The sequence below is a fragment of the Balaenoptera physalus genome (assembly GCF_965194825.1).
Source record: "Balaenoptera physalus genome assembly, chromosome: 20".
In the NCBI taxonomy this organism is placed as follows: domain Eukaryota; kingdom Metazoa; phylum Chordata; class Mammalia; order Artiodactyla; family Balaenopteridae; genus Balaenoptera; species Balaenoptera physalus.
Window position 1 is genome coordinate 14,548,740 of NC_138901.1, and position 12,113 is coordinate 14,560,852.

Genomic DNA, 12,113 nt, shown 5'->3' on the forward strand with positions numbered 1-12,113 from the left:
CCACTTGTTGCTAGGCTGCAGGAAGAGGAAATTAATAAATGCAAAGTGCTGGGGAGAGCGCTGCTGCCAGGCTGGGAGAGAAGAGAAGCTCTTACCTCTCCCACACCAGGCTCTCCCTGGTAACCCCGCAGCCGCCCCTCTCCACAGCCCCATGGGCGGCGGCCCCTTTAACAGACCTGACCAATCGCCCGGCCATTTCCGCGGCCGCTCCTCGGCGCACTTGAAGAGGGCTGGATTGGCCGGGCCTGGCGCGCGGCCTGCTCCGCCCCCGCCGCCCTCTGGTTGGCGGCGGCGGCCGCGGGTGCGGGGCGGGTCCGCCGGCGGGGCGGGGCGGCCGGTGGCCCGGGGGCGGGCTGGCGGCAGGAAGGTGGCCGGATCCCGAGCCGTAGCGGGAGCTGCGGCGGCCGTGGAGCACGGGCGCCGGCGCAGTACAATGAGGCTGCCAGTGGATCCGGGGTGAGCGCTCCCGGGGCCGGGTGGGGCGGTGGAGGGAGCGCCCGCCGAGAAGGCTCCGGCTCCTCAGGGTCCGGGGTACGGTCGGGGGCCGGCGGCCGTTGGCACGGCGGGGCGCGGGGGTCCGGCCCACCCAGGGCCCCGCCCCGCTGTCACCACGGTCTAGGTTAAGTTGACAGGGACGCCTACCCGCGACGCCCCCGGGCGCACCCTTCTTTCCTTTGGGGCGGTGTGGGGCGGTCTGGGCTTGACCCTGCCGGAGGTGCCCTCCGGCCGGTCCCCGCAGCCTGCGGTCCACGGGCTCCGGGCTCGGCCCCGTCCGGGGAGAACCGTCCACAAGCAAACTAAGGGAAAACAGCTTGTAATTTTGTGAATGGGGCCCCGGGTTCCTGCCGCCCCCAGCGCTCACGTTGCGAAATGCCTGGAAGTCGAGAATCGCAGTTACTTTTACGCGGATCTTTTAGAGGCTCTCTGCGCCTCGGGTTGTTTTTCTCTAGCTCCTGGAAATCGTGGGTGGCAGTGGGTGGTTTGCGTCCCTTAGACCTGAGGCGGCGGCGTCCCGAAAGCCGGGGGTTTGGAAGGTTAACAAGTGACATTGGGCTGAGGCCTAATGCCAGGTGCCCTGCCCCAGAGCTCGGGTGTGACGGCGGAGGCTGTGCTGCCGGCGAGCACACGAATGAAACGGTGGGACCGGGGATGGACTGAACCGTCGGCTTCAGCTGCGCCTCGCACGCTGCCCAGAATGCACGGCTGACGCGGGAGTCGGTGCAGGGGAGTTTTCCCCTTTTGAAAATGGTTTTTGAAAAACTTAGCCCCTAGGTGGGTTGATGGTTACTTAAACCATCGGTTGTTATGGTTACAGGGCAGCCAATGTAAGGGCAAAGTCTGTTTCCACCCTCGCTCTTCCTCCAAAGCTATGAAGTACTTTGTCACTACGTCTTAATAGACGCTTCTCAGGGAGGGCATACTTTTTCAGAGTTGGAGGAAAAGCGTGGGCTCCATGAAGACAGGGGTGGTGCCATATTCATGTTTGAAGTTCTAGGTCTTGACACCAGGGCTGCTCTGCACAGGAATTGAAAAGAACCAGCCTTTCGCATGTTTTGATGGTTTTCATCAAAGGATTTAAAGGAGTCCTTTCAGGAGCCTGATGTAAGCTGGAAGGGAAACAATGAGTGACTTTTATATGGAAACCAACAAGGAAAAACGGATAGGCAAATGATCCTTGAACTCTGGGATAGGGAGTGTTTGCAAAATCTAGGTTTTTGTGGGTTTTTCTTTTTCGATGCACAGCTTGTGAGATCTTAGTTCCCAGACCAGGGTTGGAACCGGGGCCGTGGGCAGTGAATGCACAGAGTCCTAACCACTGGACTGCCAGGGAATTCCCAGGAGTCTAGGTTTGTGGGTTTAGAGCTCAGTGACACAGTGAAGCTTACCTTCTAGGAGGTATTGAAAGAGCAAAAGTGCCATTTCTATCAGCTCTTACCCAACCCTTAAATCATTTCGGGATTCTTTCAGATTCTTCTAAAAGTTGGTGATTGGTCTAAACTTATGGAAAACAAGCAGCCTCCTGAGGCAATGGGGGTAGGGTGGGATTTTTGCCATATGTTGTTTTTTTTTTTTTCCACTGGGCCTCTCTGGGAGTGTCAGGGAAGGCTGGGATGGGGATGTGTAGGGGGTGTATGGAGGACTGTGGGTGAACTGCCTGCACATTTATCTCCAGGAAAGGTGCTGTGCCTGAGAGGAAGGAGATTAACAAACTGATTCAGTTCAGATGATGGTGGTAATTGAGACAACTGCCAAGGCACCCGAGGGCTGGACAGAGGAGGGGGAAGAGAAAGTGCAGGGGTTTGGTGGGGCTGAGGGGGCTGGACCTTGTTGGAGGTTTGAAGAGAGGGTAGAATGTCTTCGTGTGAGAGGACTGGAGAAATAGCTTTCGCCAAGTGTATCGTTTGTGTATTAGAGATTATGGTTTTAGAATGCTTCTGGAAAAGAAGTAGGAAAGATTATTAGGCTTTTAGGTAGAATAAATATATAGGATGTTTTGCAGTTTTGGTCAAAGTGAAAAGGCATGTAGTCAAAAAATATTCACTCAACTAATTTTTGTTGAGAGTTGGCTGTGTGCCAGACACTTTGAGGCATTATGGGTATGATGGAGAAAAAAACAGGTCAAGAATTTGTTTCTACATCCATATGATTCACCTTCCCTCCAAGTCAAAGCTCTTCTGAGGATTTTCTGAAGCTCTTGAAGAAAGAAGGGGAAGAAATGCACAGAATATTACTTAAGTAAGAACAAAACAGAACAATGGGGAAATTCTTCCTGCTGTAGATCACTTTGGGTATCAAACTGAATCTTCCAAGACTGGTTTTCTGTGTCCGGTTTGGTATCTCTTCATCCTCATATCTGTTGACCAGTGTCTTTTGATAGTGTTCAGTTCTCTCTTTTTTTCCCTTTCCGCTGTCAGTCAGTTTATTGAGAAGTTCGGAAGTTCATCAACTGTCCCTGACCTCCAGGTGCTTCCAGTTCATTTTCTTTGCCTGAGTGTCCCTCAGGGTCTGCTTTCTCCTGTCCGGTCCTTATTCTCTCCTGAGTGTCCCACTTGGGAATTGCTGAGGTCACAGGGAATTGTTTGTTCCTTGATTCTGTCCCAAAGCAGAAGGTGGCTAGTGTAGAAAAAAGCATTTGTTGAATTCCAGCTCTGCCATGTGCTGCTTTCTCTATTTGTATGTATATATCCTTTCCCCTCCGTGAGCAGCCCTCTAAGTGAGATAGATGCTGGTAGCCTCAATTTACAGGAGAGGAAACAGAGGCTCAGAGCAGTTCAGTAACTTGCCCAGGGCAATAAGCTGGTTAGATAGTGGAACAAGATTTTTTTTTTTTTTTTTTTTTTTTGGGCCACACCACACGGCTTGTGGGATCTTAGTTCCCCCACCAGGGATTAAACCCAGGCCCCCGGCAGTGAAAGCACAGAGTCCTAACCACTGGACCGCCAGGGAATTCTCTGGAACAAGAATTTCAGTCTAGGACTTTCTGATTCCAAATGTGCTTTTCCCATCGTACCACATTGCTTTTCCCAGAAGAAGGACGGCGGTTTATTATAGGCTAGCACAGTGCCTTCTTGGACACATGAAAGGTCAGGTTCAGAGATGTTCAGAGAATTGCCGCAGTTAATGTGCTCGTGGTGGAACAAGAGTTAGCACCATTGTGTCCTTCCTCTCTGCCAGGTGTGTTTTTGGGTAATTCATGTGGCTCTCAGGAAATTTGAGTTTACTGCCATGAAAAGTTGACCAGACTTACCAGGTCTGTATCCCAATGCTTCCACTTATCAGCTCCGTGACCTTGGGCAATTATTTTCTCTCTCTGTGTACCTCAGTTTCTTTATCTGTAAATGGGACAATATTCACATTTCAACAACGCTAAGACAGTACAGTTTGTCTCATCTTAACATTTCTGAAAAGTATCTTATAATCTATGAGGTCTTAAGTTGTAGTTGGCAGCAACTTCCTTTTTTGTACGTAAAATAGTGGTGTCATAGTCAGTGGGGTTCTAGGTCATGTGAACCACCGAAGTACATTCTTTATCGGTAGTTGTGAGGATTACATGAAGTCACTCGTGTGCCTGGCACAGCGTGAGCACCCAGTAACAGTTGCTCCTGTCGGATGACAGAACGTATGGTTAACTGGTAGGTGGCTCTGGGGAAAAGCTAGGGAGCATCTCGTAAGATTTGCCACTTGGAGCCCAGGCAGTAATCCATGATCTGTGGGCTGGAGGAACGTTTTTCAGTTTGCGTGAAGCTCTGTCCTTTGGCTGACTCTTGTCCGCATGTGAAGCATTAACTTCAGGAGCTAACCAGCCATGGACAGACAGCTCCCTTTGTCCTGCCTGTTCATTAAGTTCTTTGTCAACTTTAAATCCCAAGTTAAAAATAACTATCGTTATAAGAAGTTTGGAAACGTAGGCTGACGTGAATACTCTTATACGTGAATTTTAAAGCACCTCAAGGTTCTATGCAAGATTCCGTGTTGCCTCTTGCCAAACTCCTTGTAATGCTTAATTGCATTGTGTGAAGTGTCTGTGAGGTACCATTCATCAGAGGGATGCTAGGAGGTCATGAAAGCACAGAAACCCTGGGTTTCTGAGTGAGGTAGAGAGAGCACTGCAGTTGGTATTAAGAGACCTGTTTCCAGTCCTGGGGGTTTATCCTGTTATTATGTGTGTCTTGGGCACATCATTTCCCCACTCTGGATCTTGAGGGTCTCTTCCAAAATGAGGACTTGATTTCTTAGTCTCCTCCCCCAACTCCCTCCAATACAGTGTCATAGATTATGTGAGTTTATGAATCTAAGGATCTGAGAAATTAAATGGTTGAAAGGAAATGACTCCTGAAGTCTCAGGTGGATGTTTGTGCTCGTGCTTTTGTAAAGAGAAAAGAATGGGTAGTTGATAACAATATGAGTAACCATCATTTATGGAGAATTACTGTGTGCACTGTTCCTACTTTTAAACCTCACATCATCCTATGAGTAGTAGAGACTAGTCTCAATCTTATTTTAAGATGAGGTAACTGAGGTTCAGAGAAGTTAAGTAACTTGTCCAAGATCACACAGCAAGGACAAGGGCTTATAGCTGGGACTAGAACTCAAGCTTATGTTGCTCCCCAATATGAGTTCTGTGGTTGTTTCAGATGCACCCTGCCTCATTTTGGAATCTTCTCAAGCCATGTGCCCTGGAAGTTTTCCCAGTTTAAAAAGTGAGATTTCCCTCTGCTTTGGGGTCATGCATTCCTAGTCTTTTATTGTGTACTGACCCCTGTTTAAATTCTGAGTTCTCATTCAGAACATCTGCTGCGTATTGGGAGAACTTTGTTAAAGCTAAGGACGAACTCTATGGGAGTTGCAGAAGACTTAAGTCCTCTTTGGTTTTTCTTTGGTGAACAAAACCACAGGCCAGGTCACTGTGAGCATAGGTGGGACTGTTGAGAGAAGAATCTGACCTTTCTGTGAGGAAGCTGGTGGGGTGGGGAACAGGGTGGGCTTTGAAACAACCAGGTAACCTTTGTCTGTTGGGTTTGCTTGGAAGATTGGTTCTAAGGGCTTTACCCCAAGAAGATGATTGGAACTAACCCACTGAGCCCCTCCCCGGCTTATCCTAACAGTTGAGAATGGAACTGGGCAAGAGGAGCCCTCTTCAGTCACCACCTTATTTAGGATTTGAGATTTAAACCCACCCCTTGGATTGCTCCCGCAAATAACCTTTCAGAATCACAGTATGCATTTCATAAGGGTTCCATTTCACGTTTGTTACTTAAAGCTGACATAAGCTGGCCTGTTCTCTTACTCAATTTTAAGTCCTTTCTTACACCTAATGTTGTCTTTTAGGCAGTGTTCCTCAAGATGGTTCTGTTTATCATTTGGGGCTTGAAATATAAAATTTAAAAGTCTTTCTGCTGAAAGGACTGACTAAACAGTGATTATCACTCATTAAACAAGTATCTGAGCGTCTGCTGGAGCCAAGCATTGTGCTTGGCATTGGAAATCCAATGGGGAGCAAAACAGATGTGTTCCCTGCCGGCACATAGCACATTTCATAGTCTAGACAATTAACAAGTCAACAGACGTGTGCATTGTATATATTAAATTGTGATAAGTGCGAAGTCTCCTTCCTCTGAGGAAAAAGAACAGGCCCTGAGAAAGAATAAAGGGAGGGAGCCAGCAACTGGGAGTGTTGGGAAGAGCACCTCAAGGGAGGGAGCAGCGTGTGGCAAGTGTGGCTTCAGGGGAGGAGGGGGCGGCGAGGAGGGCCTGAGAGGAGGGGCTGAAGATGGGAGAGGCAGGTGCATCACAGAGCAGAGGGGAGGGGCTGGGGCTCAGAGCTGGACACTGCTTGAGGCACCTTGGGAATTTCTTACAAGGGTTTGCTGACTCACAGGCAGTGGGAAACTTGGCCTGGAGGGGATGAGCTTCTGTTCTGGGTCCACATTTCCCATCATTCTGTGTGCAAAGTAACCACAGGGTGGTAGGTAGGACTGAAATGGCTCCTGTGCACGTCCACTGGAGTCCACTGGAGGCATCCTGCTGTGGCTCGGTGTGGGACAGCCTGTAACGTGCTAACCATCAGCGGGCACCTGGGCAGTGCTTGCGCTGGAGCCTCTGCAGGGGGTGCAGGGCTCACCTGGACCGGAAGCATCGTTCCTCTGTCTGCAGGTGTCCGCTTTAGTGTCGGGCTGTGGGAAGTGGATTTTTAGCCTTTTTTTCTGATAAGAGGAGGCAGAGGCCAGTGGCCTTATTATCAGGTGATCAAGCATGACAGCTCCGAGTTGCTGAAAGAAGAACCCACCTGATGAGACACGGTGTGGTGCTTTCTCACAACCACCCCACCTCGGGATCACACAGGAGGAGAATTTCATAAAACAAGTCACCGGCTTTGTTAGTTCTTGACCTGGCTTGGGAGGTTTGGTAAAATACTATGAACCCAGCCATATCAAAGTTCATAATTACCCTACAGAATATTTGTTAGAACTGATTGAATTTGTATATAATTGCATTAGCCCTTTTTTAAAAAAAGATCTATTATTCTGGAAAAAAATTTTGAATACACGAAAGTAAAAAATAACATAACGAGCCTCGTGTTTCTGTCACTCAGTAATTACCAACATTTTGCTAATCTTGTTCCAAGATAGTTTCACATATGAAGCATTGTTGGTGGATTTTCTGTTACAATATAAATGTATCTTTGGGATATAAAAATCACATGGTAGATATGGTCCGAGAGAAAAAATTCCTGCATGCTGCATCATTACAGGACTGGTGTTAGTAGTTGAAATTCTAAATCTGAAATGAACATTTCTTGCAAGCCCCTTATAGACTTGATTATGAAAAGTAGGCACAAAATTAGATTACCAATTAATCTGTGTATTTACTGAGAATATCAACTATATTGGGCAATGTGTAGGGTGTATGTAAAAAGAGTAAGACAGTCTCTGGCCACATTGGCTTGTAAAATCATGGTCCCTTTCTTCCTCACAAGGAATCACAAGGTTATCTTCAACATTCCTGGCAAATAAAATATACACAAAGCCCAAACTATGAAACTAACTAAAAAGCACTATTTTTGTGGTGCATGTTAATTTAAATTCAGATTATAGCATTCACTTATAAAATCGAGGGGAACACAGTTAATATGTTGAAAGTCTCCATATGTTAAACTTTTGTGTATTTTTTTTTTGAAGGGGAAATTCAAATCAAACAGCAAAGAACCCTGTAGCAGCACCTGTACATCTGTGCCGTCAATATGGTGGCCACTAGCCGCATGTGACTATCAAATACTTGAAAGGTGGCTAGTGCAACTGAGAAACTGAAGTTTTCATTTTAGTTAATTTTCAGTTAAATAGCTCTATGTGGCCACATTGATGGTTTTGTAAACCCTGGAGCTACACTGTTCAATCTCTATGGTAGGATAAAATCCAGCACAACCTAATTTGGGCAACAAATGCAACAGCACAGTTCACATGTAGGTCCCAAACTCAGTACATTTTAGAGAAAAGGAGTTTGATTATGTAGAAGGAAGAACTGCTTCTTGGGGTTCATTGTCTTCCTGTAAGAGCAGGTTTTGGCAGCTCATACACCTGGAGAAGTTAGATTTGATGCGGGATGTCTCCCAGGGCTCAGATCTTATGAAATAAGGAGTGAATCTCCCTGCTTGTGCTGCTGTTGCACTGTGGAAGGTCTCTGAGAGGTAGACGGGAGGCTGTTGAGTGACTCATGTGAAGGTTTCTGGAGGTAGGGTGACCTCAGCCTTGGGAGTTGCATTCATTGCCAGGGGGGTTTAGCGGCTCAGAGGAGACATGCCAAGGGCCTGGCTATCTTGATCACCTTTCTATCCCCAGCACATAGTAGATGCTCAATAAATGTGTTTCAAAAATGGATGACAGTTTTTAAGAATAGGTTTAAGAGCAAATAAGAAGAGCTTTAAATTTGTCTAGAAATTCTGAAAAATAGTTGCCAAGGGAAGTATGTGTAATACCAGTGAGCAGCAGAGTATATACAGCCAGTATTTTCTCCCGGAGGTAATTGACATTTCTCTTCACTGCAAATGCAAGCTGGCTTTTATCTCGTCCGTTACCAAGTGCTGTTATTTTCATCTTTTAAACGTCTCTTGAATGGTTCTCTTTCTCGCCAACTTCACTGCCACCACTCTAGTCCAAACTACCATCTTTTGGCTTCGAAGACTGCAGCAGCTGCCGCCCTCCTCTCCCCACAGCTGCTTCCTCTCCTTTCTAATCTCTTCACCCCTCTGCAGCCAGAGTGGTGTCTTAAAAATTCCCAATATAATCATGCCATGTCCTTGCTCAAAACCTTAGGAAGGCTTCCAGTTGCTCCCAGGATAAGAGCCACATTCTGAACCTGGTCTGAAAAGTGCTGCTTGATCCAGCCACTCCTGCCTCCTGCTTCAGCCTGGGCCCGTGCCTCTCTCCTCCTGGTTTATTATAGTGCAGGCACCCTTCCATTCCCAGCTGGAAGGGAGCTCTGTCTTTCAGGAACTGAACCACCTTGCTGCTCCCTCTTCAGGAAACAGCTCCGCCCCCTCACCTCGCTCCCCTTTTCTCTCTTGTCCTTTACAGCACTTCTCACTGTTGTTGTGGCATATTCTTTAGGAGACATCTTCTTTTCCCCTTCCTCCGTGAGGGCAGGGACCTTGTCGATTTTGCTCATTTTTATATACCCAGTGCCTAGCTCAGTATCTGACCCATTGCACAAGCTTCTTAAATGTTTTCTGGGTGAATGAATGAATGAATGAATGCAAGCACATTGGGAGCAAGGAGGAACTTGAAGAATGCTCTTTAAAACTTGGATTTATTGGAAGGATTGAATAGTTTTTAGAGTAGAATAACCTGGGAAGGGAAATGGCCAGGGTGGGGGTCGGGGGAGAGTCCTTGGGAATCTATTGTTGGAGCTGTCCAGTGGGTTTAGCACTGTCTTACAAGAGAAGTATGTCTGTGCCCTTGTCACAGACTTGAAAGGCATTTGCCTGTGGAGTTGCAAGGGTGGCCCTCCTGTCTGGCTTCCTATCCCAGCCCTCAGGAGGCATCACTCTCACTGAGTGTGTGTCCTTAGTAGCACGGGTCTCCAATTTGAGACCTTAGGGTTGGAGTCTTCCATATGCAGCCCACAGTCAGCAATGTAGTAGTCTTTTTTTTTAAAATTTTATTTATTTTTGGCAGTGTTGGATCTTCGCTACTCCGCGTGGGCTTTCTCTAGTTGTGGCGAGCAGGGGCTACTCTTCATTGCGGTGCGCGGGCTTCTCTTGTGGTGGCTTCTCTTGTTGCGGAGCACGGGCCCTAGAGCGTGTGGGCTCAGTAGTTGCAGCATACGGGTCCACTAGTTGTGGCGCGCAGGCTCAGTAGTTGTGGTGCACGGGCTTAGTTGCTCCTCAGCATGTGGGATCTTCCCGGACCAGGGATCGAACCCATGTGCCCTGCACTGGCAGGCGGATTCTTACCCACTGCGCCACCAGGGAAGTCTCAGGGATGTAGTAGTCTTCCTCTCTTTCTGGAGAGTCAGGATTCTGCCCTGTTCGTATTTGCAGTGGGAGGGAATTCTAGTTGTGCCTTGTCGGGGGAGAGACTTCCAGCTACTGGGAAGAATGGAGGCAGCTGTGTTCAGACCTGACCCTGCAGCAGGTGAGGACACTTGCCCTCTTCCTGAGCCGCCTTCTGGCTGAGGCGAGGACCCTGCTGGTGCTCATCAGATCCTCCTGTCATGTGGGAGGGACTCGTAGGAGAAAGCTGGGTCTTCACCAGAAACTCTGAATTTCTGAATAGGAAGTGGAAGGACTTGGCAGAGACGGTGGTTAAATTTCTTCTACAACTTGTGATTCTGAAAGAGAAAACTGATATGGGATGTCTCTAGCTGGTTTCCTAGGTAATGCGTCTTTTTGTTTTTGTTTTTATTTTTGGAAGGAAGGGGCTGGTTCCCTAGACCAGAGCCTCTGATAACCAGAGAGGAAGTATTTCATGAAGGCCAGAGTGATGTTTTCTGGGAGACTTGCAAGCCTGGTTAAGAAGGCTTTAAGCTGACTATTAAGGGGACAGAAAAGCATCCAGGAAAATTGCAGAACCAGAGACCTCAGACACCTGTGTGACTTAGCAGCAGTGTCGACACTGAAGTGGCGCCTAGGAGCTCCAAATGGGAGCTAGCGTCAGAGCCGGTTGAGAATGCCCCTGTCGGAGGGTGTGCAGGTGATGGCTCCGTGCCCTGGAAACCTTAACAGCACAGCCAGGTAAATATGACCTGGCGGAGGGAGGGTGAGAATAGAGCAAAGTAGTGTGGGTATACCTGGCTCCAAAAGAAAACGCTATGAGAGATTCAGTGTGTGTGCCCTGATCATGGAAGGCTGACGGGAAGTGTTTCAGTTATGATGGAAGGAGCAGAGGGCAGGTTATTTCACCTTAGGACTCTGCCTGCCAGATTGAGGGGCAATGATTTTTCTTCATAGACAGATTTTAAAACAGGAGCCCCCCCGCCCCTGGCAGGTGTAGTAGACCAAGCAGATGTTTGTTAAGGTGACTTCCATGCAAAGTGGACCACGTGGTAGGTTCTAACCCTACCTTGCTGATAATTTTACCTCTGAGAGCAGGTAGAAGGAAGTGTGTGTGTGTGTGTGTGTGTGTGTGTGTGTGTGTGTGTGTGTGTTTGGGGGCTGCTCCTGCTTGGACCTAACGATGACAAATAAGGAAATGCCGGTTGACGTTGAGGATGGGGTAAAGCCATGCAGAGGACAAGGGGCCTGGGGCTGCAGCCAGCAACAGGCAGAGAGCTGGGTTCCGGGGAGGTGGGCTCCACAGCGCCTGCTCTTCACCCTGTGGTCACTGGGGTGAGCATCTCCTACCTTATTTTGTTGCTTCCTTTGATAAAAATGCTTCTCACCTGAGCTGGAACTGGAGCCATTGTTGTGTCCTTAATATCCAGATGCCTGTTAGAAATGACCCCTGGAACATTAGCCCACGGCAGTGACTACTTTGATGTGGCCCCTGCTTGGTTTCCCATCCTACGGTCCAGCCCCACCCCACAGAGTTAGGAGCAGAAACTCCAGTACCTGTGCTAGGAAGGCTGAAGGGAGCTGTCCTTGGGGAAGGCGGAGCTGCCGGCTCTGGCTAAGCTCACAGGCAAGATCGAAGCGGAAAATAAGTCAAGAGTAGTAGAAAACCCAGGGGAAAGGAGTTGCTTTCGTTTTAATTTCCCAAGGTAGGCTAATGTCTGTGGGGAGGTGATGAGTGATATTCGATCCTGATAGTAAAACAGGAGCATTAATTTTTTTTTTTTAAGGCTAAAACTCCCAATAGAAATGACTATTGATCATGCTCCGAGCCAGAGACCAAACTCATTTGGTCAGCCGAGCTTTTGTCTTCAGGCTTGACTGTGACCAACAGGGGTGTAGGCAGAGGCTTAATGGCCTGCGGTGAATTTTATTTCATGAGGTCTGATCTGTGGTACGAAAATCTCATGGAAGGAAAAAACACAATTTGAGTTTCTGGATTGGGTGGTGAGTTGTTTTGACAGCACAGGTAACAAGTACAGGGCCCAGGGTTTTCTGGGGCAGATGGTCAAGAGGTCCTCCCAGCTATTTGAATTTATAATGCCAGAGTGTTAATCTCAGAAATTAA

The 12,113-nt window shown here is 48.1% G+C and overlaps 1 protein-coding gene across 2 annotated transcripts in view; it reads left to right on the forward strand.

Annotated features, from left to right (window-relative positions):
* Positions 1 to 301: 301 nt before the first annotated feature.
* The window catches only part of TEX2 (testis expressed 2), a 109,122-nt gene continuing 97,310 nt past the window's right edge, over positions 302 to 12,113 (forward strand). For both annotated transcript variants that reach the window (XM_082441994.1, XM_082441995.1), the window contains exon 1: positions 302 to 456. The gene's annotated coding sequence lies outside the window, so the exon portion shown is untranslated. The remainder of the gene's footprint in view (positions 457 to 12,113) is intronic.